This window comes from Scyliorhinus canicula, chromosome 7, assembly GCF_902713615.1.
Source record: "Scyliorhinus canicula chromosome 7, sScyCan1.1, whole genome shotgun sequence".
Taxonomy (NCBI): domain Eukaryota; kingdom Metazoa; phylum Chordata; class Chondrichthyes; order Carcharhiniformes; family Scyliorhinidae; genus Scyliorhinus; species Scyliorhinus canicula.
In genome coordinates, this window is record NC_052152.1 from 44,580,249 (window position 1) to 44,607,243 (window position 26,995).

The 26,995-nt window shown below is 43.4% G+C and overlaps 1 protein-coding gene across 3 annotated transcripts in view; it reads right to left on the reverse strand.

The window, feature by feature from the left end:
• Positions 1-26,995, reverse strand: part of cd247 (CD247 molecule) — a 166,579-nt gene that overhangs the window by 63,886 nt on the left and 75,698 nt on the right. The window contains exon 1 of one of the 3 annotated variants that reach the window (XM_038801903.1): positions 12,766-12,907. The exons of 1 other annotated variant lie outside the window; for it this stretch is intronic. The gene's annotated coding sequence lies outside the window, so the exon portion shown is untranslated. Of the gene's footprint in view, positions 1-12,221; positions 12,428-12,765; positions 12,908-26,995 lie in introns of those variants that run through there. One more of the 3 variants, XM_038801904.1, reaches the window with a different exon arrangement.

A 26,995-nucleotide genomic window follows, 5' to 3' on the forward strand; every position in this document is an offset into this window, starting at 1 on the left:
CATTTCCAAACGGGTACCCCATTTGCCTATACAATTCTGCAAAGCTTAGACCTGCTCTAAAGTAGAACAAAGTTCAAGAATACTATTAACATATATCTTAACATAATCACCAAAGCAGCACCTGAGCTGAGCCTTGAGTTATCTTCATTAAAATCTTTGATGTCAATGTTACTATGGATATGTTCTTTGTGATTTTTACTCTAAGTCAAGCAAGGGCACGGCCGAACATAAGAATTAAGAATTGCAGTAGACCATATGGCCCCTTGATGCTACCTTTAATATGATCATTCTGTCTCAACTCCACTTTCCCATTCGCTCCCCATATTCTTTGATTCCTTCAGAGATCAAAGGTCTATCTATCCTTGCCTTGAATATAAATTCACCTGATGAAGGATCTGTGCTCCAAAAGCTAGTGATTCAAATCAAACCTGTTGGACTTTAACCTGGTGCTGTAAGACTTCTTACTGTGCTCACCCCAGTCCAACACCGGCACCTCCACATCTTGAATATAAGGCCATGATGTGGAGATGCCGGAGTTGGACTGGGGTGAGCACAGTAAGAAGTCTTACAACACCAGGTTAAAGTCCAACAGGTTTGTTTCAAACACTAGCTTTCGGAGCACTGCTCCTTCCTCAGGTGACCCTTACTGTATTGAATATAAGGAATGGTGGAGCATCCACAACCTCTCCCCCCCACCAGAGTAAAGAATTCCAAAGATTCATGTTTGTTTGAAGAAAGCTCTCCTCACCTCAGTCCTAAATAATTGACCACCTTGTCCTGCGATTCTCCCGTGTTCTATATTCCTCAGTCAGAAGAAAGTACCATCCCTTCAGCATCTTAAATGTTTCAATGAGATCACCTCTCATTCTTAACTCCAGCGAATATAGACCAAATTTATTCAGCATCTTCTCATAGAACAGCCCTCTCATTCCATGGATCAATCTTCTGAACCTTTGCTGTATTGTCTCACTAAAGCTTTGTACAATTGTACCAAGACTTCCTTATTCTTCCAATAGAGGCCAATATTCATTTTGCCTTCTTAATTGCTTGCTGTAACTGCATGCTGCTGTTCTACATTCCTCGTACAGATACATCCAAATCTCTCTGAACAACATCATGTAGAATTTTCATGCTTTTAAAAAAATATTCTTGTTTCTAATTCTCAATACCAAAATGAACAACCTCCCACTTCCCCACATTATACTCCAGCTGCGCAATCACTCCCTGTCTGCCTATTTATGGCCTCACAATTTACATTCTCACCTGGCTTTGTATCATCAGTAAACTCGAATGCCTTACCCTCTAAGTCATTAATATTATAATGTGGAGATGCCGGTGCTGGACCGGGGTGGGCACAGTAAGAAGTCTCACAAATCTGTATGGTTCCCTACAGTTCCCCACAGTGAACCGAATGTGTTTAAGCGGTGCCCTATGCAGACACCATGACAATGGCTGAATGGACACCGTGCAGCAATTGCAGGTAGGAGTGCTCCCTTCCAGTTGGAGAACATTACAGCAGTCAAGGGCATTCAACCTCCCATCTTCAGGTAAACATTCTCCAAGGCGGCCTTCAAGACACACGACAACGCATAATCGGCGAGCAGAAACTGGCAGCCAAGTTCCGCACCGATGGGGACAACCTCCACCGGGATCTCGGGTTGATGTCACGTTACATGTAACACCCAGCATACTTCCTGGGTTTGCAGAATCCTACTAACTATCCTGGCTTGAGACGATTCGCATCTCGATTACCTGTGATTATCGCTCACTCCACTCACGCTGTTTGTTTACCTGTAAAGACTCACTTTCCAACCATTCTTCACATTCCAATCAGTAATTATCTTGTACTTGTGTCTCTCTATATATGCTGTGATTGTGAATCTGCCTCCACTTCACCTGCTGAAGAAGCTGTGCTCCGAAACCTGATTTCAAATAAACCTGTTGGACTTTAACCTGGTATTGTTAAACTTCTGACTATTAATAGTATGAATAACTGTGCCCCCTGCACTGATCCATGGAGCACTCCAACCTGCAAACTTGAAAATGCTTCATTTAACTATAACCTTCTGCTTACTACTCATTAACTAATCCTCTATCCAAGCTAGTATATTGCCTCAACTCCATGAGTCCTTGGGCAGGATTCTCTCACCCCGGGGCCGGGCCAGAGAATCACCGGGACCGGTGCAAATCGCGCTACGCCACCCCAACGCCGGTCCGCTGATTCCCATAGAGCGGAGAATTAGCGCCATTGGCGCCGGCACGGTCGGTGCAGCGCCAGTCAGGGGCCGCTCTACAGGGGCCCCCTGGCGATTCTCGGCGCGGGGTCGGAGAATCCCGCCCATTACATCTCCCGGCTCCCCTTTATCAAACCACTAGTAACATCCTGCAGAAATGGTAATAAATTTGTCAAACGCGATTTATCTTCAGAAAATGAAGGGCGGGATTCTCCGGGTCCCCAGCCGCGTGTTTTGTGGCGGCACACTGTTCGATGGCAGCGGGATTCTCTACTCCCACCACTTATCAATGGGAGTCTCCACTGAAGCCACTTTACACTGCCTGGAATCACACAGGTGGGGGTGCACCAGCTGTAAAGGAGGATCCCAACGGCCAGAGAATTCCGGCTCATGTTGACCGTCTGATCGATTTTCACAGTGTGTTAAGACTTCCTTAATAATAGATTCCAGCATTGATGTCCTATCAATTACGACGAGACAAAAGTAGAGAGTAATCGAGGCTTTATTACGCAGAGATGTGCAGCCTCCCGCAGCTGCTGCCGAAATGGCTGTAGCTCGGAGAGCCAACACATTTATACTCCAGCAGGCAGGGATCTACCCCCGTACCTGTAGTACAGGGGCCTTACCGTAATACCCTCGTATGCAGTATATAAGACAACAGTGGTGACTACCATAAGCATTTTCTCAACAATTGACATCCGGGTAACTGGCCTGCAGTTCTCAGTGTTCTCTTCCTCTCCTTTCTTGTACAGCATTATTACATTTGATAACTTTCAATCCACTGAAACCATTCTAAGATCTGGGGAATTTGCATTCACCATCCGTACTGCAAATTCTTTTAGAACCCTAGGATTTGTTTATAGTCCCATATATCTTTTTCTGCTAAAACTAATTACTCTGTTTACACCAATTGGTTACCCACTACTTCTGAAATATTGGGCAGAATGTTTCCCTATTATTTCAGTGTGTCAGTCCCTGACTGAAACTCAGCATGGAGCTCTCCAGCTACACAGCTGAGTTTTTATTCCAGATTTTGAGTTTCTCTGGGAGGAGAAAAACCAGTGAGAGTGGTTTACACTGTCACTGTGTCAGGGTGGGCCCGATAGACTGCCGAGGCCAATCACAGAAACATACACCCTTCCCCCATCCCCGCACAGACACACCTCCCTCCCCCATAGACATTTACCCCCCCCCCCCCCACCACCGTCAGCATTGGTGTTCTCAACCCCACCCCTACCACCATTGGCATCAGGCACTCACCCCCACCACCACAACCAGCATTGGAGCCTACCCCCTATCCTCAAAACCATCAGCATTGCGGCTCTCACCTCTCCCCATCTCCACCATCAGTCATGGTGCACACCCTCCCACAACCACAAGCACCATCAATGGGGGCTCCTCCCAAAGAAAAAACATAACAAAACCCTGGCCCCAATGGGGTTCTTCAGAGGGTCCTTCCCAGCACAGGTGGCACTGCCAACCTGTGTGGGGCACTGCCCGGGCATGTCCCTATACTTTGTGCTCCCCGGGGGAGGACCTCGACTGAATATCATTTTTCAGAGCCGGTTGTAAACCTTATCGACGTGATGTCACATTGGCAAGTGAAGGGGATCATGTGACGGGGGCTCAGCAGGTATATTAAATAGAGGCTCCTGCCCATTCTGGGCATTAACCTTGTTACATCACCGGTGAAAGGCGTGGAAAATTGGAAAACCCAATCTTGCTGGAGGGAATCGCATTTTCCGATTCTCGTGGGATTCTCCAGCTCATCTCCATTCTCACTGATGGCTAATGTGGGTTGAAAATCCCCACCTTAATCTGTGAAGACCAAAACAAATATTTGTTTCACTGTGTATCAATGGTGGAGGGAGTAAATGTTGAAGATGCTGGATGGGATGGAGATCAAGCCTTGTCCTGGACGGTGTCAAACGTCTTGAGCATTGTTGGAGCTGTACTCCTGCTAACAAACTGCGAGCATTCCATCACACTCTTGACCTGTGTTCTGAAGATGGTGGAGAGGCTTTGGGGAGTCAGGAGGGGCGTTAATCGCCTCTGAATTCCTAACTTTTGACCTCTTGTAGCCACAGTGTTTATATGACTGGTCCAGTTTAGCTTCTAGATGCATGGCATTAAGGGTAAAGTAGTAGCATGGATAGAGGATTGATTAGTTAATAGAAAGCAAAGAGTGGGGATTAATGGGTGTTTGTCTGATTGGTAATCAGTAGCTAGTGGTGTCCCTCAGGGATCAGTGTTGGGCCCACAATTGTTCATAATTTACATAGATGATTTGGAGTTGGGGACCAAGTGCAATATGTCCAAGTTTGCAGACAACACTAAGATGAGTGGTAAAGCAAAATGTGCAGAGGACCTGAAGCTGCAGAGGGATTTGGATAGGTTAAGAGAATGGGCTAGGGTCTGGCAGATGGAATACAATGTTGACAAATCTGAGGTTATCCATTTTGGTAGGAATAACAGCAAAAGGGATTATTATTTAAATGATAAAATATTTTTAAAAAGCTGCTGTGCAGAGAGACCTGGATGTGCAGGTGCATGAGTCGCAAAAAGGTGGTTTACAGGTGCAACAGGTGATGAAGAAGGCACATGGAGTTTTGTCCTTCATTGCTAGAGGGATGGAGTTCAAGACTAGGGAGGTTATGCTGCAATTGTATAAGGTGTTAGTGAGGCCACACCTGGAGTATTGTGTTCAGTTTTGGTCTCCTTACTTGAGAAAGGATGTACTGGTGCTGGAGGGTGTGCAGAGGAGATTCACTAGGTTAATCCCAGAACTGAAGGGGTTGGATTACGAGGAGAGGTTGAGTAGACGAGGACTGTACTCGTTGGAATTTAGAAGGATGGGGGGGGGGGGGATCTTATAGAGGCATATAAAATTATGAAGGTAGTAGATAGGATAGATGCGGGCAGGTTGTTTCCACTGGCGGGTGAAAGCCGAACTAGGGGGCATAGCCTTAAAATAAGGGGAAGTAGATTTAGGACTGAGTTTAGGAGGAACTTCTTCACCCAAAGGGTTGTGAATCTATGGAATTCCTTGCCCAGTGAAGCAGTTGAGTCTCCTTCATTAAATGTTTTTAAGATAAAGATAGTTTGTTGAAGAATAAAGGGATTAGGGGTTATGGTGTTCAGGCCGGAAAGTGGAGCTGAGTCCACAAAATATCAGCCATGATCTCATTGAATATCGGAGCAGGCTCGAGGGGCCAGATGGTCTACTCCTGCTCCTAGTTCTTATGTTCTTATGTTAATGTAGTCAATGGTAAGCCCAGGATGTTGATAGTGGGAGATTCAGCGATGGTAATGTCTTTGAATGTCAAGGGGAGATGGTTAGATTTTCTCTTGTTGGGAATGGTCAGCGCCAGACACTTCTTTGGCCGACTGTTACTTGCCAACTATCAGCCCAAACCTGATTATTGTCCAGGTTTTGATGAATATTACCACTGATTACTTCAGTATCTGAGAAGATACTGGACATTATAAAATCTTCTGACCTTACGATAGCAGGAAGTTCATTATGAAGCAGATGAAGATAGTTCGATCTAGGAACCATCCTGAGGAACTCCTGCAGTGATGTCCTGAGATTGAGCTAATTAACCTTCAACAACCACAACCATCTACCTTTGTGCCAGGTATGACTCCAACCACTGGAGAGTTTCCCCCCCGATACCCATCGACTCGAGGCCTGAATTTTTCAGATGGATTTCCTAATGTATGGCACCCAAACTGGACACAATACTTCAGTTAAGGCTGAACCAATGTCCTATACAAGCTTAACAGAACTTCCTTGCTTTTAGATTCAAAGTCCCTAGTCATAAAGCCTAAGATGCTGTATGCTTTATTAACCACTCTGTCAACCTGTCCTGCCATGTTGAATGATTTATAGGCAGGTCCCTCTGCTTTTGTACTACCCCCCCCCCCCCCCCCCCCCCCCTTTAGAATTGTTCTCTTGATTTTATATTGTCTCTCTGTGTTCTTCCTTCCAAAATGAATCATTTCACACTTCTCTGCGTTAAATACCATCTCACAGCTCCGAACAATTTCATCTGAATTTAATCATACAATGATACAGCACAACAACAGGTCATTCAGCCCACCACATCTGCGTCCACCCTTTGAAAGAACAATCAAACCAGTTCCACTCACTTGTCCTTTCTATTTCAGTATTTATCCAATTTCCCTTTTGAAAGTTACTATTGAGCCAGCTTCCACCATCCAGGGATGAGAAACTTCAGTTATGAGGATTGATCAGAGAGGTTGGGATTGTTCTCCTTGGAGAGGAGAAGGCTAAAACGAGATTTGATAGAGATGTTCAATATCATGAGGTGACTGGATCCAGTTGATAGGGAGGAATTGTTCCTGCTTCTAGAAGAATTAAGAACGAGGGGGCGCAGACTTAAAGTGATTTGCAAAAGAAGCAAATACGATGTGAGAAAAAAACATTTTCACACTAGTAGTTGGGGTCTGGAATGCTCTGCCTGGAAGTGTGGTGGAGGCCGGTTCAATCGAGGCATCCAAGAGGGAATTAGATGATTACTTGAATAGAAAGAATGCGTAGGGGTACGCGGAAAAAGGTTGGGGAATGGCACTAAGCCATAATGCTCATTTGGAGAGCTGGTGCAGACACGATGGACTTTAAATCTGTGTCCATGATTACAGATCCACCTGGTACTGGCAGCAGATTCTCCTTGTTTACTCTACCAAAACCCGACAAGATTTTGAACAGCTCCCTTAAATCTTCCCTTGATCTTCTCGGTAAACAATCCCAGCTGCTGTAGTTTCTGAAAATAACTAACGTTTTGCATCTTTTCTACCATTTTAGTAAATCTCCTCTGCACCCCAACTGAGGCCTGGTGGGGAGCTGTGATGGATTGGCTTTCTGACTCTGGGGCCATTGGGGCATTTTATTGAAGTGAGGCTGGGAAGCTAATTGAAATATGCAATGACCCTAGTAAGGGCCATTTACTGTGCTGTCAACACAGGGAGTGAGTGGGTAGTTAGGATACTCTGATTGATTGGAATTAGCTCTAGCTTTAGGACCCAAGTGTAGTGCCCAGAATTAAGCTGAATATACCAGTTGAAGCCTAACCTGTGAGCTATAAAAATTCTGTATCACGATTTTGCTTTTAAACTCTATACCACTGTTCATTAAACCAATAATCCTGTCTGCTTTTATAACCAAATTCTCAACTTGTCATACTGCCCTCAATGATTTTTGTACTTCCTCAGATTTCTCTGTTCCGACACGACATATAAACCATTTGGTCTATATTGCCTCTCGTTCTTCTTCCCAAAATCCATAATTTGACGCTTTTCTGCATTAAATTGTAACGGCAATGTTTCTGCCCATTTCACCTGTCCGTGTTCTTCTGAAGTCTCTTATGATCCTTTTCACTGTTTAATGCATTTCTGAGCTTTATGTCATTTGCAAACTTTTAAATATTAGTCTGATATCCAAGTCCAATAAACCTATTATGTAGGATTATTACATGCTTGAACTTTGGCTTTGTTGATAACACGTACGCCAGTCTCTGAATTGGAAGGTTCTGCGTTCAAACCCCAATCCAGAACTTGAACACAAAGATTAAGGGAATGTAACAGTGTCCTATTTGTCATCTTTTGTATGAGATAATAAACCGATAGATGCAAAAGATCCAATCTTAACATTTCGAAGGGGAGTTATCACTGGTGCCCTGGCCAACATTTAGTCCTCAATGAACATCACAAAAACAGATTGCCTGATCATTTTCACATTGCTGTTTGCGGGAGCTCGCTGTGAACATATTTTTTGTTTGTTCCTAAATTACAACTCTTCAAAAAATACTTTATTAGTTGTACAGTGTATTGAGATGTCCTAAATGCAAACCCGTTTTTTTATTTTATTGTATCAATATCTTTTGTTAGTCCGTATGAAAAAATATTAACTGGACTACCCTTCTCAATCCCCTCCGTTACTTCAGCAAAAAACTCAAACAATTTGTCTTTAACAAATCCATGCTGACCATGGTTTGTTACCCATATTTTCTGAAGTGACAAATAATACTGTGTTGGATTATTGTCTCTCTAAGTTTCCCCATTGACATAAGGCTGACTGTCCTCTCATTGCCGGGTTTGTTTGTCTCCCTTATTTTCTTTTGAGCAGAGTGTCGTAGTTGCTGTCTTGAAGTCCCCTGTCACTGCTCCCATATCTAAGGATGGTTGAAAGACAAGGGTTGGAGCCTACAAAATCTCCACCCTTATTTCCCTCAGCAACGTCGGTTGTATCGTATCCCATCCAGGTGACTTTATCTGCTTTGAAGACTGCCAAATTTAAGTACCTCCTCCATATCTACTTTTTAATCCTGTTCAATATTGCCACTACCTCCTCCTGTGGGAGAAAGAATCCCCATTCTGAGTATTGAGCGTATCAGTGAATGAACTAGACGGTTATGCTCAGTAATGAAATCAATTTTGCAGGTACCTAAGTGTGGCTATGATGTGGAGGTGCCGGCGTTGGACTAGGGTGGGCACAATAAGAAGTCTTATAACACCAGGTTAAAGTCTGACAGGTTTGTTTCGAATCACTCACTTTCGGAGCACTGCTCCTTCATCAGGTGAAGGAGGTGAAGGAAGGAGCTGTGCTCCGAAAGCTAGTGATTCGAAACAACCCTGTTGGACTTTAACCTGGTGTTGTAAGACTTCTTACTAAGTGTGGCTAAATTGAGGAAATATTTGACTTCTTAGGGAGAAACAACAATGCAAAGTAACTGTGCAGATATTTTACTGTGTTTTCAAAATATTAAAATAAAACATTTATGAGCCTCAATTGTCAGATATCCTAAATGTTTTGGAAGGGAGTTGGCTACAAAACCTACTGCCGTATCCTCCAAGATCATTTTGGAAGGTGGTGACCGGAAGCACTTCCTCAAACCCCTCACCCTGCACACTTCATCTTCAACTCCAATCCTAAACCTTGGATTCAGCTTGTGATGAATCAGTTCCCCATCCTGACCCCCATGTTAGTGGCATTGTTAATGGTTCCTTTTACTGGGCCACTGTTCCTGATCACGTGAAAATTGCTGCCATCAATCACTTTTTCAATTGTATACCTAATTAATCATCAAACCATTGTCACTACCTGTTTCATGCCTAACTGGTTTCCAGCCTCTATTTTTTGATTAAGCGAGCTGAGTTTAACCAATTTTATTTTAGTTAATTAGCTTTAACACAAGGTTACATCTCGGCTGTTTCTTTCTTCAATCTACATGTCACTTAACTGAGTCAATGTGTCACCTCCCCACCTTATCAGCATTTAGTTCAAATATCTATAAACACCTATTCCATCTGAATTTCACTCAATTTTATCATGAAGATGCTTTGAAACTTTGTGAGCTTCTGCCTTCCTTGTGGCATAACGCATTTCTCGCTGTTTGCAGTATGTTTTCAGTGTGGTTTAAGAGAACTTTCAAAAGCATCTTAATTGCGGTAGGTTTATGTGAGTGGAACTACCTCTAAGCTTGTGGATTTCCTGTGTAGTAATGGAGCTCTGCACCTTATCATAGTTTCATCTACCACCCAAGTGCAGAGCTGGTTGACAAGCTGAGACACCCACCTTCTTTGCAGAGCAATCACTCCATACATCTGCTTTTCTCAGCAGTGCATACAGCTTGACCCTCAGCAATGGTGTGGCGGTGTCCGAGCTTCAACATGGACACCATTCATATTGGATTACAAATTTGAGACATGTTGCTTATAAGTGAATCCTGGGGCAAGCAATATGTCAGAAAAAAAGGCTGCTATCTAACTATGGCCATAACAAGAATTAGTTGAAATCTCTTCAAGTGTCGTTGAGAATAAGCTGGAACCAAATGAAATGTGCTTATGACATCAGACAAGCATATACAAAAGTGCCCTTTATTTCTATGCTGTGTTTGTAAGGGCTGCATGGGCATTTTCTACAGAGGAAACAATCCAGTTTACTTACAGAGCTGAAACGTGCATCGAGACACAAGATGTAAAGAAAAACTTGTCTTCTCACTGAAAACAACACACCCGATATTTGTACAAAATAAAACACTGCTGTCAAAATAACCTGAGGAAACTAAAGAAAATTCTATTGTTCTTTTCTAGTGAAAATATACACTTTATAGTTTGTCAAAGCAAACTTGAACCTAGGCACGCAATATTGGAAAGAAATGATTTGGCCGACAAATTCTTATTTTTGGGACGGTGTTGCAGTGTGAACTAATTTACTTGATTGTTATTCGAAGTTCACAGAAAATGTGACTGTCGTCTGGTTGCAAGGTTCTCTGTGCCATCCTCAGGGTAAAGATGCACTGCCTGTTGGGCCCTTATCAGGAACACATGAAACACTGTCTTCAGTGGCAAGAAAATCCAAATGAATTTAATTTCACCAATTGAACCACAGTTTCCCAACTGGGTCAATGTCCTCGGTTTCTCACATCAGCTTATTAAAAAATAATTTCTTGAATCTGGAGCCCAGACATCTTAACACTGCTAGAAGTGTGCTAGGATAGAAATTCTATTCGCCACTATTCTCCCGTAGTGATCGCGTCTCCAAATACCAAGAACAGGATCATGGAGTCTGCAGCACTATGGTGCAGTTGGAGGAATGCAAAGTGGCTACTTGATGCCTCAAGAGGTAGAATCCAGGGCCCAGATTAAGCGGACGAGAAATGTTCTGAAATTCATCCCGTAGAATGACAGGGCCGTTCAGCAACGTAGTGATCGATTATCATCGGGCTTTGCATTCTTCGCTAACCCAGAACCTCCTCTGGGCTTTGCATTATGTAGTGGACAGAAAAAAATCCTGTCAGGTTCTATCCCAATCCAAGTTCAATAGTTTAGATGGAGTGAAAAGTCAGTGGAGATAAATTGCAATCCCTTTCCAGAACTCCAGTGGAATTCCACCCATACCCAACCAGATTTCTAAGGTTTGAATATTTGTCTGTGGTGTATTTACATGGCCCGCTGTGGAAATTATGAATTCCTCAACAGCTTAAATGTAGCCTGTGGTTTTAACAAACATATCGCAGGTCCAAGTCTAAACCCCAAATTCACTTGCCAATGCTGGGACAAATTCTACCATCTTTTTGTTGGACTTCTTGGCATAGAAAGAACGACTTGGATTTATGTCGCACCTGTCACAACCAAGGTCCGAAAGCATGTAGGCACTGCTGTAATGAAGGAATCACAGCAATCAATTTGCACACATTAAAAACAATATGATAATCACCAGGTAATTTGTTGTGATGTTGATTTTGAGATGAATATTGGCTAAGACACTAGTGATTAACCCCCCTGCTCTTCTTCAATATAGTGCCATGAAATTTAGCTGGGAAGGCAGATGGGGCCTTTGTTTAATGCCTCATCTGAAAGATGACATTCCTTCAGTATTGTGCTGCAGTGTCAGCCTTGACTTTTGTGTTCAGGTTGCAGATTTTGACTTAAATGCACTACCTTCTGACTTCGAAGCAAAACTGCTCCCAACTGAACCACAGCTGAAAGGGCTTAGTGACTTTTGGAAGTTAAAAATCCTGACGATGGTCTGCCTCTCCACACTCAGAGTGAATGGAGCACCTTTGTGAACACAGACTGTGGATTCGACTAAAATCTGTTTCTACCGGGCAGAAATCAGCCTGGAATGTTTCCCTTTCTATATCCTCAGTGATTTAGTCAAGGGTTTGTGAAATTCATTTACAACTTAAACACACCAACTGAAGGGACTTAAACAAATCCAGAGCCAAGCTTTGAACTCAGGCCATGTGTTTTAGTGTCCAAAAATCCGGAGCTGTTGTTAATGGGCTCCTCTTAACCCTTTTTGGATTATATTCAGGTATTTATCTGTGTCTCAGTTCTTTTCCAAGGATACGGCATTTCTGATCAGTGTTTCAGTAGATAAATGACATAAAGCACATTGAACAGACGAAACAATCAATATCATTGAATAAATATTTAGTGATTAAAAAATATCTTGCTTACCTGAAATAACTGAACCATATATTTCACAGGATCTTGTTTATGTACCAGCTTTTAAATCAGCTTTAACTTGACTGCACTATCCTTCATTAATGAACTTAGAAACACCTCAAACTAATTACAATCCCGTGCTCAAAGTAATTGTGATGGAATATATCAGCTTGCATCTTATGCACGAGTATTGCTGAAGTCAATTGACGACAAATGAGTATTTTTGTTGAATTGAGTGGAAACTAGAACCTAAACCATTTTCTGTCAACGCCCACTGTATTATTTCCTGTTAACCGAGAATCATAAATTCCTGTTAAAGTACATTATTGTGTCTACAATGTGTATCTTAACTTGTTTGCGCACCAAATGACACATCTCGTATATTTTTTAAGTATACTGATAAGCTATGGTGATTTTTTTTCCAAAGAAACCTTAAAATTGTACATCACTGCTTTCTATTTCAAAACCGTTTTAACACCCAGAGAGGTGCCATTTTAAAACATTTTACACTGCATTTAACAGAGTACGCTATATATTTATTTCCTGTCAAACTTACCTGCCAACACTTCAGTACAAATTCTTCTTCAGCGAATATTTAGAAGGGTAAAACCATTAACGAAAACCAAAGCTGGCACACCATCTGTTCTAATGGCACCAGGATACGTCGGGGTCCAGGTGCACATTGGGACATCAGTACGACCCGGAAGTTCTGTTTGCCCTTATTGTCTATGTGCAGTCATTTATGTACATTTTCAGTTCATCAAAATTTTAAAACAATGTACAGGGCCGAATATTCTTTCACATTTAAGTAGCATTTAATTTTATATAACAATGAAATATTCTATCTTGTGTATCGAGTAGCCTTAAAGAGGCAATCTTCCCAGCAAGATCCCTTTTTAAAAATCTGATATGATTGACATTAAGCCTCCTCTGGCCTGTTCATTTATGTTCAGAGTCTTAACATATTTTTTGCAAACAGTAAATGTTGATGACATCCTCTATATTGAGGAGGGACTTGGAGTGGAAGATGAGGGAAGTAGATTATTACAGATACAGTTATAAATGTTGGGTAATTGACAGAACAAAACATTATGATATTAAAATTCATGATAATCATAACTCTTTGGAGTTACATAGTTAAAAAGGGGTCCTGGCAGTGATTAACTCTTTAAGTAATTACAAGCTTCAAAGTTTACCAGCCTACAATTAATAAACTTTAATTATCCTAATATAGACAGAAGACAAAAAAAAGTAAAGGTCAAAGGGGATGAAGGAGTTTCTAAAATCTGTACAAGAGAACTTTCTTAATCAGTGATTCTCTGGCCCAATGAGGAAGGCAGCAGTGTGGAATCCTGTTGTCAGAGGTGGAGTTAGGTATGTATCAGCGGGAGAAGATCCGGGAAATAATGATTGTGATATATGGACCGTAACAGTAGAAAAATCAAAAGTGAAAATACCCAATCAAGGGAAAGACAATCTCAGCAATTTGAGAGGGATCTAGCTCAACTGGACTGGAAGCAAAATGTGTCCAAATTGTAAATGAGCAATGGCAAGGTGGAGATAGTTTGGGTACAAACCAAGCATATTCACATAAGGAGGGAAGATGTGGCATCCAATGTTAGAGCTTCCTGGACCACAAGGGAAAGAAAGATTAAAATAAAATTGAAAAGGGCAGCACGGTGGCCTAGTGGTTAGCACAACCGCCTCACGGCGCTGAGGTCCCAGGTTCGATCCCGGCTCTGGGTCACTGTCCGTGTGGAGTTTGCACATTCTCCCCGTGTCTTCGTGGGTTTCGCCCCCACAACCCAAAAATGTGCAGAGTAGGTGGATTGGCCACGCTAAATTGCCCCTTAATAGAAAAAATAATTGGGTAATCTAAATTTAAAAAAAAAAAAATTGAAAAAGGGCTGATGAAAAATGTCAAGTATTGGATATAATCAAAAACTAGGGAAAATACAGAGAGTGCAGGAGGAAAGTGGAAAAGGATACAAGTAGTGCAAAAGAGAGGATAAGAGACGATTAGTGTGTAACATGAAAGGAAATTGAAAAATGCTTTATTAATACAAAAGTACAATGAAAGTTAAGGGAAAGGGTGGCTAGATTAAATGTAAATATGCCAGTGGAGGCTGATGCTATGATTTAGGTACTGCATCTGTCTTCACAAAAGAAATTGATTAACTAGTAGTAGAGGTGAGGAATAGAGATATTGGATAGGATGAAATTCGATTGGAAGGAGGTGCTAAATAGGTAGGCATCACTCAGAGTAAACAAGTCAGCTGATCTAGGTGGGATGCATCCTCAGTTGCTGAGGGAAACTAGGCTAGAGATATCAGAAGCTCGGACCACAATCCTTCAATTCTTCTTGGATATGGGAGTGGTGAGTGTAGTATATGGCCGAGCATTTAAATGGATAATGGGGGCTGAGTACAGTACTGCCCACACAATGATGGAAGAGAACATGTTTAGTGGAAAATTTAGTGGAATTCTTTGAGGACATTACCAGTGCAGTAGATAACGATGGATGTGGTATATCTGGATTTCCAGAAAGCCTTTGACAAGGTGCCACACAAAAGGTTGCTGCATAAGATAAAGATGCATGGCATTAAGGGTAAAGTAGTAGCATGGATAGAGGATTGGTTAATTAATAGAAAGCAAAGAGTTGGGATAAATGGGTGTTTCTCTGGTTGGCAATCAGTAGCTAGTGGTGTCCCTCAGGGATCCGTGTTGGGCCCACAATTGTTCACAATTTACATTGATGATTTGGAGTTGGGGACCAAGGGCAATATGTCCAAGTTTGCAGATGACACTAAGATGAGTGGTAAAGCGAAAAGTGCAGAGGATACTGGAAGTCTGCAGAGGGATTTGGATAGGTTAAGTGAATGGGCTCGGGTCTGGCAGATGGAATACAATGTTGACAAATGTGAGGTTATCCATTTTGGTAGGAATAACAGCAAACGGGATTATTATTTAAATGATAAAATATTAAAGCATACCGCTGTTCAGAGAGACTTGGGTGTGCTAGTGCATGAGTCACAGAAGATTGGTTTACAAGTGCAACAGGTGATTAAGAAGGCAAATGGAATTTTGTCCTTCATTGTTAGAGGGATGGAGTTTAAGACTAGGGAGGTTATGTTGCAATTGTATAAGGTGTTAGTGCGGCCACACCTGGAGTATTGTGTTCAGTTTTGGTCTCCTTACTTGAGAAAGGACGTACTGGCGCTGGAGGGTGTGCAGAGGAGATTCACTAGGTTAATCCCAGAGCTGAAGGGGTTGGATTATGAGGAGAGGTTGAGTAGACTGGGACTGTACTCGTTGGAATTTAGAAGGATGAGGGGGGGATCTTATAGAAACATTTAAAATTATGAAGGGAATAGATAGGATAGATGCGGGCAGGTTGTTTCCACTGGCGGGTGACAGCAGAAATAGGGGGCATAGCCTCAAAATAAGGGGAAGTAGATTTAGGACTGAGTTTAGGAGGAACTTCTTCACCCAAAGGGTTGTGAATCTATGGAATTCCTTGCCCAGTGAAGCAGTTGAGGCTCCTTCATTACATGTTTTTAAGGTAAAGATAGATAGTTTTTTGAAGAATAAAGGGATTAAGGGTTATGGTGTTCGGGCCGGAAAGTGGAGCTGAGTCCACAAAAGATCAGCCATGATCTAATTGAATGGCGGAGCAGGCTCGAGGGGCCAGATGGCCTACTCCTGCTCCTAGTTCTTATGTTCTTATGTTCTTATGTCCTGCACCTGAGATCAGTTGTTGGACAGAGCTGTGTGCACAAGCATGCATGGAGTCATCTCCTTGCTTGAACCCTTTACTGTATATATGTGCACAGTTCTTGTAGTTAAATACATACAGTTAACCTACTAGAAAGATTTCATTAAGACCTACCGAACATCCAACAACCTACAATCTGGTGGCAGTAAACGAAAAACTCAAATCCTTCGCAACAAATGCACAGAAAAACTAAAATCCAGCAAGACTAAATAAAATATGAAGAATCATCCTGGCTTGAAGAAAAGCTTGGGAAGCAGATGTACAAATGAAAATTACTGGGGGAAAGCTCCAAAAAAGACTTGTAAACTGAAGACAGAAACGTTAACTTTCTTACTGCAGCAGAAAACTCCATAGGTTCTCTTGAAAGACCAACTTTCATTCCCAGAGTGCAAAATTAGCAGATCTAGCAGGGCCAGTTAAAACTTTCAAATTCCAGGATAGAAAAAGGTCCGAGAAACATTTAAATAGTTGTGGTCACAAATTGTCACCTGAGAATGTTCCCGAGTTGGTGCCTGAACACATGGCATCCGAGTTCACCCCAAAAAGGAAAATAATTAATTAATTAATTCATTGATAAGAATCACAACTAAAGAATTAGCTTTAAAGACCAGCAGGCACCAGGATTTAAAAATGTAACACTCCTAACACATAGTGCGGAAAGGGAGAAGTCTGCAGCTAATCGATCCAAGGAGCCATTGTTCACATTTTCTCAAGGCTGAGAGAGAGAGTGCCATTACAATGGAAACCCGCCAAAACTGATAAGTTCAGGAAAACCCTTTATCTTCAAATGAATGTTGGCACCATTTGAATGTCTGCAATTTCTTAAAACTGAACCTACGCTAAGATTTTTAACCGTTGATCAAAAATCCAATTTACCAGGTCAGTTTGGACACATTAAAGGGCCAAACCTTGTGGAAAATTGCACGTCCTGGAGAAGAGAATTTTTAAATTACCAGGTTACATTTTGTATAAGTGGAAAGTCAGAAAACGCCCAGATTCATACCTTTTTTACTGGTTTGGTGCATTTTCTGATGCTAATGCAGTACATTGATGAATCCTCAACCAGTTTGATGAAATATTAAAAGCCTTTGATTAATATTTTAATATTCAACTTGTGGAACATGCAGAGCTTTAAAAGAGGCATGGAAAACCCCAGTAAAGTGGCAAAACAAAAACATGTTTCTAGCCAATAATCGAGCAAACCTCATGAGAGAACCAGAAAAAAAGGGAACTTTCTGCATGTCTTAAAGATATGACCGCAATTTAATGGAAAAGTTTCGAAGTGTGGTAGCGAGCGGGAACTGCTGCGAGTTCTTTGACATTTGAACCGGCGAGGCGATCACTGGTATCAAACGTTAATCGGTCCACTTATCGAGGTACCACGGGCTACACGCTGCAAATGATAGTCCCGTTGGTTGATTCGCTGGGATAATGCCTGCCAGCTCCCTGCAAACAAGGGGGAGCACAGAATCATAGAATTTGTACAGTGCAGAAGGAGTCCATTCAGCCCATTGAATCTACACTGACCCTCTGAGAAAGCACCCCACCCAGGCCAACTCCCCTGCCCTATCCCCGTAACAGCACCTAACCTTTCTTGGACACTAAGCTGCAATTTATCAAGGCCAATCCACCTAGCCTGCACATCTTTGGACTGTGGGAGGAAACCAGAGCACCCGGAGACACGGGCAGAAGGTTGAAACTCCGCACAGTCACCCAAGGCTGAAATTGATAGGTCCCTATCACTGTGAGGCAGTAGTGCTAACCACAATGCCACTGTGTTGCACAGCATCCCACACAGCTCGCAGCCATGCCACCCTGGAGGCTAGCCCCATGATTCAGAAATGCCAACCTGGCCAGGTTGTTGGACGCAGTCGAGTGCAGACAGGATTCCCTGTTCTCCTGAAGGGTTGATAGGGTCAGCCACAAGGCAGTCAGTACTGCCTGGGAGGAAGTGGCAGCGGCCGCCAGCTCAGAGAACGTCACCAGGAGGACCGACACCCCAGTGCCGCAAGAAGATCAACAACCTCCACCGGGCCGCACGCGTGTGTTGGCACTGGTGTGGTGGTATGATTAGCATAGCTGCCTGCCATTGGTGCAGAACACCGGCTTACCATTGGCCCTGGTCGGTCATGTGCCTCTCGACCGGTTGGTTGAGACCAGTCATATGACGGCTTCCCGATTGGTCGAGAGGCTGAGTTAACCCCGCCTCCAGGGCGGGGTATAAATACCTAGTACTCCCGGCGGTCGTCCTTCTACTGTAATCGACCGCAGGGCTAACATCTAGTAGATTAAAGCCATACTTTTGTTCAGCAACTCGTCTCACGTTCAATTGATGGTACATCAACTGGCTGCACACACCCACGAAACCAGAGCACCCGGAGGAAACCCACGCAGACACGGGGAGAACTTGCTGATTCCGCACAGACAAGTGACGCAGCGGGGAATCAAACCTGGGACCCTGGCGCTGTGAAGCCACAGCGCTAGCCACTTGTGCTACCGTGCTACCCACAAAATCTTCCCATTTCAAGTGTTCAATGTCACTATCGAGCCTCCACAAATCAGATTTAGCACAGATCGATACAGAATAAAATTTCCTCTACTCTCCTGTGGCAAGTTGCCACAGCCCCAAATGCAAAGGTCAACAGGTACCACAAGATGCCATTTTGTTCATTTCTCACATCAGCCACCGTGTGACTTCTTTGAAATGAAAAATTAAAATGAATGAAAATCGCTTATTGTCACGAGTAGGCTTCAACGAAGTTACTGTGAAAAGCCCCTAGTCACCACATTCCGGCGCCTGTCCGGGGAGGCTGGTACGGGAATCGAACCATTCTGCTGGCCTGCTTGGTCTACTTTAACAGCCAGCGATTTAGCTGAGTGATTGCTGATTGGTGCCAAATTAGGAACGTTTTTGTGTTGTAGGAAGTTTTACCCAGCGTGGCTGTTAGCCCCTCCCTGGTCGCAGGATCGGTGACGGTTCGGCGCTGGATTTGGCGTCATAAAACGCCTCAGTTCCCACGCTGGCGTCGGCACTTAGCCTGAAAACCGGTGAATCCAGCCCATGTGTTCAATCCTACTCGGGATTTGGGCACGTAGTCCAGGATGCCACTTTAGTGTGGTATGAAGTGCTGCACTGCTGTTTTTTCAGATGACATGTTAACCAAGACCCTATCCGCTTGCTCAGCTAGATGCAAAAGATGCCATGGTGCTGTTGAAGGAAGTGAAGGGAGTTCTCGAAGTGTTCTCGCCAGCATTTATCCCACAACCAATACCACCAGAACTGAATTACCTGATCTTCTGTCTCATTCCAGTTTGCGGGAACTTGCTTTGGCTCCAGCATTTGACAGTATAACAACAGCAAATTTAAAAATCATCCAGTTGTTGTCCCTGAACCAATCCTGCGACTGTGAAGGATATTATATAAATGCAGGCTCTGCCAATTATTTTAACAAAGTCACAAATGCTTATTTTACAGGGATTACTAATGCTGCTGCAAATCCTACCTGTATATTATTCTGACATTGTATTTAAGCAGTGCACTACCAAGGAATCTCAACTCCCAAATGTTTTTGAAATATGTGACAGAAATAAATGCTGAGTTTGTCAGTCTGTTTAGTGCTTAACCAAAAAAGAAATATATAGAATTTTGGTGTGACAGCAAACATGCATATTGAGGAAATTATAAAGGGCATTTGGTCCTCACAGGTTTTAATGAACAATATTTTCCATGCTTACGCATTTTTGCATGTGAAGTTGACATAAACTCCACTGCAGTAATGACTGTGTATTTTTTAACTTTTTATCAAATAATCCATTTTCTGGTCATGTCAGCAGATCTCATAAATTTCTCAGAAGAGAGTTGGAAACATTGTTGGGCTATCTTTCTCAGGTTTGTGTAGCTTTGCTGTAGAACACACCAACGTACTGTTCACCTTCTAACACTGATAGCTGCATTTGTCAGGAACAAAATCCTAAACATAAGCCTGAATCTGCAGGCAAGTGGCACTCAATTAGAATGTTGGTCCTTCATGATGTAGGCATCCTCCCTGCCACTCCATCACAGTCAGTCAACATACCCCAGGTGGTAATGAAAGCAGGCAGAAGAAATATAGCTGACAGTACTATCATTGGCAATGACAGCCCTGTGTCACACAATAATCTTTATTATTGTCACAAGTAGGCTTAAATTAACACTGCAATGAAGTTACTCTGAAAAGCCCCTAGTTGCCACATTCCGGTGCCTATACAGGTACACAGAGAGAAAATTCAGAATGTCCAATTCACCTAACAAGCACATCTTATGGGGCTTGTGGGAGGAAACCAGAGCTGCCGGAGGAAACCCATACAGACACAGGGAGAATGTGCAAACTCCGCGCAGACAGTGTCCGAAGCAGGAATCGAACCTGGGACCCTGGCGCTGTGAAACAAAAGTGCTAACCACTGTGCCACTGTGCCGCACATATGATAGTTCCATGTTCCTTGGTAGCAGATGTAACAGTTATACATCGGTTTCTCTGCTGAGAAGACGTCTGTTGACTCACGTAAAGGCACTGTGACTCTGGCTGAACCCATTTCAGTGCCAATTATAAGCAATCAGGCTTTGCTGCATTGATCACTCCAGTACACGTCCTTTCAAGCAGTACCACTGAAAGCATGACCTACAGTGAACATGACTTTTTAAAAGAATCTTATACTATTATAGTTACAGAACTGGCTCAATGACAATGAAGGGACTGTGGAACGTATAAGTCAGGATTGTGGGGAGCTTGGAAGTGGCAGTATTCCCCTAGTTTTGATGCCTTTGTACCTGGTGGCACTGGCTGCATGGCGAGTTGCTGCGGTGCCTCCAGTAGGTGGTAAATACTGGAGTGTTGTAATGTGTGTTGGTGCTGGAAAGGGGTGGATAATGTGGGTCTCTGGGTAACAGCAGCTGGGCACAAAACACCTCTGCTGCACAGTCGTACAGGCACAACAATCAGAAAACATGTCTAATTTGAATTGAAATTCTGAAAAGATTTCTCACTGCACCTACCTCATCGAAGCTTTAATAAAGATTTACCAAGTCTGTATATATTAGTTAAAATTGTATTTAACTTCATGATGTAGGTACAATTTGACTAAAATGGACGCATGGGTACAGGTTTATAGTGGGCATCATGTTTAAACATTTAACCTACCTGAGGAGAAAGGTTATAGATGACATCAAGAAAACTGGACTAACTACGTTAAATTGCTGCCTGTACCTTTGTTCCATAACGGTAGCCTCAATCTTTTCTCCTTTCTGCTTTATGTCCGTATTATGTCTTATGTGGGGGTTCAAACAAAACAATAAATGGAAACAATTTGATGTAAGTGGGTGACAGCTCATAGCTCATGAGTGAACACAAAAATATTATGAAGCCACACTGAGTGGAAATTCAGCAGCATCAGAAAAGCCGCATTGGCTTTCTGATTAATGAAGCGATCTTGAGACGAACACATATTGATGAGGGCAGGGCTGGGGAATCCCTGGAGGAATCTAGAAGTTAAATACATGCTTCCTTTCATGTCAAATCAATCGGCACATTTGTTCTCAACTCTCGCACATGGCAGGAAGCCTGCTTTTGCTTCTGTGAGGGTGAGCAAAGTGACTGCCCACCAGGTCACTGCTTTTCATGAGCAGGGACTGCAAATGATTTGTGCATGTCATGCAACGCCTAATGTTCAGCAGAAGTAAATTATTCAAAAGCTAATTTAAAGTCTTGTGCATGCTGCACTACACTGTTTTTTTTTTCTGCAGATGACAGTTCTGCCGACATGGATACACAAGCAACGTAAACAGGCCACTGTCACTGTTGACACTGCAGGTGCACACCACCAGAAGATAGAGATTCCAGTGTCACATCTGACACAAACAGTAACACAAAGCAGATTGCATTCGGGGCTACAGGAGCTGTTGCCACAACAATAAAGGCAATGAAACTGCTTTCTAACTGTTTGTCTGTCAGGACATTCTCCACGCACCGGCTTCAGCAGCTGACTGAGAATTAATCCTGTTTGACAATGAGCAAGGTGAACAAGGTTAATTTTTAGTGACATTTTAATACATTGTCCCAAAATATCATCACTTTGACATCAACGTTCCTCAGGCTGCCAGGGTTGTGCTCGCTAATGGCCGCCAGTGCTGATGCTGCCAAAGGGCGTGAGTCTAGTGAGGAGCCACCTAATTAACATGTATCCCATGGGCGCCCCTCCCCACGGAATACCCCCCCCCCCCCCCCAGAACAGTGCTGGAGGCACTGCCAGGGTACGGCCTAGGAGTAACTCTCTCCCCCCAAGGGCTGTACTCATCTGTGCACTTCCTGCAGTTTCTTCTCTGCAGGTACACGTTGTGGGAGGCTTGTCATGATTCACATGGACAGGACCTCATGCCAACATGAATGGACAATCCAACGGTGTTGGGGTGCGGGGAGGTGGAGGGAGGTACTTTCAGGCATAAAGGCCTGTTAATGATATGTAAATTGATGCAATTGGAGATCCCGACTTTCAATGTCAGGATTCTTGTAACACCATTGGTGCGGAGTAGGGACGATCGATCGGGGAAATCCAACCGGTGTAAAAGCCGCTTTGGGACTCCTGGGGGATTTTCCAGCCCCGTCGCTGTTTACACCTCCCCCCCCCCCCCCCCCCCCAAAATGGCAGCAGAACACCCCCCCCCCCCCCCCCCCCAACAACATTTCAGGTCAAAAGTTTATCAAAATAAAACATCTGCTTTGCCCTCCACAGATACTGCCAGACCTTCTGAAAACTTCTAGAATTCCTTGTTTTTATTTCAGCTTTCCGGTATCTGCTGTATTTTGCTTTAGAACAAAAATAAACTGCTCACTGTGTTATTGCAAAGCAGATGCGGCATTTGCCTACATAAGTCACTGCAATTCTTCACATATGAAACGATTTGAGATGCTACTGAGAGATATGATAAGAGCCTTCAGCTTACTTCAGGTTTTGAAGTTTGAGCTGGAAACATTCATTAATGGGGGTGGGGATCACTGACATTTAATATCTGTCCTGACTTGAGCCCGGAATTCTACTATTTGTACACTTGATATTTTTGTCCCCATCTGCTGGACCAATGGCCCCGATAATAAATCTCAAGAGATACATTTGGAAGGGAGCATTTGATAAAGGGTGTGAAACCTGCAAGAAATCCCAGTGTGCTGGTTTCTGACATTTCAACACTGAATACACGACAGCAGGCGGGGTACAGAAACAGGTCTCGGCTTCTTAACTGGAACATTGAAAGGGCCAATCCAAGGATGGAATTTGGAGCAGTTAAGATTTGCAACAAAGTGAAGAAGGTCCTGGACAGCACCAATATTTAATGACGTACCCTTTGGTGCATTGCCTAGTGGAGTAAGGGGTAGACGGAGATATTTCCCTCGCAATAGGAGAAAGAAAGCTGCTGCAATGAAGAGGGTCTGGCTGCAGTTAGCTGAGGAGCTCAGCAGCTATAGTATTGTGTTATGTTCATCGACTCTGTCCTGGAAACACTTTAAAGGCCTAACCAGATCAGGCAAGGTGAGTACAGTTACACACGCAGGTTGCGATCATGGCCATGCAGATTCTGGATCTGTATGGCACTTTAAATAGGATGACAGGCACCTTAGCCTTCACATTATTGCTCCTTACTTATCTGCATCAAGCTGTATTTCAGTAGAGTGATAGGAGTGTAGTTTGCTAGGTCCATGCGAGGGATGATGGTGAAAGGGGACCTGTGAATAGAGCAGCCACTCAAAGCGCTTTCACTGCTCACCTATCTCCCCTTAGACTTTGTCCTGTATGCTGCCTTGTTAGTTAAATCTGGCCCGCACTGGTGCAGTTGGAACAATCTTTGTCTGGGACCTCATGAGCTCCAAAATCCAGAAGATATTCTGTTAAAAGCATGTTAGGAGACAGAGCAGGAATAAGCTGTTTTCCCTTCCCTCTGTTGAGGCTGCTGGGTTTCCACCATATTGATGATGTTGGAAAAGGAAGATTCAATCATTGTAGTGCAAAAGGGAATGCACAGAAGTATTTGAAAAAATATGATGTTTCCAAGCTTCCATTACTTAGAATTATTTTTTTTTTATTTGCACCACCTCTCAGTGTTGCCTATTCTTGGCTGATGGGTGACAACTCACGGTGGCGTAGTGGTTGGCACTGCTGCCTCACAGCGTCAGGAACCCGGGTTCAATTCTGACCTTGGGTGACTGTCTATGTGGAGTTTGCACGTTCTCCTGGTGTCTGTGTGGGTTTCCTCCCACAGTCCAAAGATGCGCAGGTCAGGTGGATTGGCCATGCTAAATTCCTCTGACAGCTCTAATCCTCACTGCTCCACAAGATAGTTCTGAGTGCAAAAAACCACAGTCATTCTGGAGATCCTCCTTGACGAGGACTGAAGGATTGCAACATGCAAGACCTGTCCAGGTACCTGAAGCACAGTTTTTGTAAACTGATCGATTGCTGATTGTCACATTTGTTGTACCATTCCTGGGCTTCATTTGTGGGGCTCCTCAAGAATGGCATCAATGAAGAATGAAGAGGATATCTTTTTTCTCTTAGCTGACACCCTCAATCTGACATCAGGGAGCTTGGATACCTGGAGGGTGACAATATTATGTAGTCTCCCTGGGAAACTGGTACAAAACTTTACTTTGGTTGCCACATCACAACATTGATTGACTAGAATGCCATTTAGGAGTATTCCTTGTTGCCCTGGGTAAATGAGGATTGCTACCTTTGCGCAGTTGAACCCTTCACCTGTGGGAAGCTGGCCAGAGACACAAACCTGGGCATGTACTCTGCCAACTAATGCCAAAGACAAAGCAGACATAATTACTGTCCATAGGAAACAATTCACTCGTAACCTGCCTTATGCATTTAAAAACTACCAACTGGGAAGTCCTGAATAAGTTTCTGATGGCATTCTGGAAGATGCACAGACAAAACGATTGAGGACAGTGATGTCTATCCCATCCACTTGATGATGCATGATCACCAGATCCAGTGGAAACAATTTTCCTTTTGGAGGTTTACTGGTGTCTGCCAACACCTGGAGCAACTACGTCAGCCTCTGCAGGTACTGCTCTTCGGAGAGACCAAAGAAGCTGACCCCTGTGTCACGCAGGATGTGCCTATTGTGAACATGATTCCTCTGGTGTTCCCCTCGCTACTAATCATTAGCAGCTCTCTCCACAACAGGCTGCTGCTGATCGTCATGTTGTTCCTTGACCGAAGTCCAATCCAGGGCAGGTCAGGTGCCACCCATCACGAGCTTGACTCTCAATACCTCCAAAGGGAACACATTAACGTCTCAATACAAGTTGGGGCCAGTTTAGCTCAGTTGGCTGGACCGCCGGTTTGTGATACAGAGCAAGGCCAACAGCATGGGTTCAATTCCTGTACCAGCTGAGGTTTATGCCACACCTTGCCCCCTTGCCTGAGGTGTGGTGATCCTCAGGTTAAATCACCACCAGCCTGCTCTCCTCCTCAAAGGGGAAAGCAGGCTACGGTCATCTGGGACTATGGCAACTTTACTTAATTTTACTTACAATACAAATGGTCTGAACAAACCGTTTCACAGTGGGAGGTGAGAGAGCAGCTGTGAGCACTGAATATTTATCAATGGTCAATCTGCCAGTCTTTGATGAGTCCCAAGGATTATGCATTCCATCCTCCTGCCTTTGTTTCAATGACAAGTTTCAGGAAACCCTGGATATATGTGCATACCATTCACATGCTGGTGTAAATCTTGTTCAGATTGCCTCATTTAAATATCATAAGCAGTAACCTGCAGAGGGTTAAGCACAAGCTTACTTTGGCATGGGGCATGAGCAGGACCTTTACAACTCACTTTTTAAGAGATCCCCTCATGCAGACCAGGCTTCACGACTCCTCTGGGGGACTGTGAACCACAACTCTTTAAAAACCTGGTGCGACTCATTAAAAATTATGGAAGAGTTAGTGCAGTCCTAGTGGAACGGCCATGCCGGGAGTGCCGGCTGTGAGCTTTCAACAGGAACCAAAAGCCAATCCCAAAAATCAGACAGCCTGGATATGGGGTTGGAAATCCCAGAATTAGGCCCCATCCATATTTTTAGTCACCTTGATCGGCGGAATTTCAGCCCCATTTGCCTATTCTATTAAAATTGTTCCCAGTTTGGGTGTTAGTGCAGCAGGGAACTGATAGTCGAATATTCTGTTTCAGCTCATTTGAATCATTATGCATAGGTGCTATTGCTGTTATGCTCCTGACCAGAGAGCCGACCTGACGTGCAAATTGTGAATGTGTATCTGGACTAATTTATGTTTCAACTTTTATCTTTATTTCCTGTGAACACCTCAGCACTATTCCCATGATAACGTAAATCTGTGATTATGGGGACAATTTTAACTTGGGCGATAGTGTAAGACAGACAATATCGGGTCAGCAGGCTAAATCTCTCGCAGTTTTCATTTTCATTATCAGTACATTGCCCCAATACGAAATTACCCTCATTGACTTTTCATATGGGCAATAAATGCTGGTCTTGCCCATGGCACCCATCTCCCATGAACGAATGAAACAATACAGCCCATAAATTAATATGCCAATTGACTCAACGTTGCTCACCCTGGCTGCACTGTGCATGTTTACACTAAAGCTCCAGTTGTTTGAAGCTCAGCCCACAGTGTGAAACTTCATTGGTGGTAATCGTAGTTTGCAAGTTGAGGCCTGAGGCCCTATCAACTCCAACATTTATAAGAGTCTTTGTGATGCAAAGATGGAGGGTAAAGAAGGTGCCTGTTTCATCAAGTAGAACTTTAATCTTGAAAATAAATTCTAATTTTGATAATTGCTTTAAGCTCCAGGTACTCACTTTGGGGCTCGCCAATCAATAAGCTTGCAATGAATCCAGCATTCAAAAGTTTGATTTCCAAAGTCCTCTGTTCCACTACATTTCTCCACACTTTCAAAAGACTTCTTACATCAACCTCTTCAACCATGCTTCGT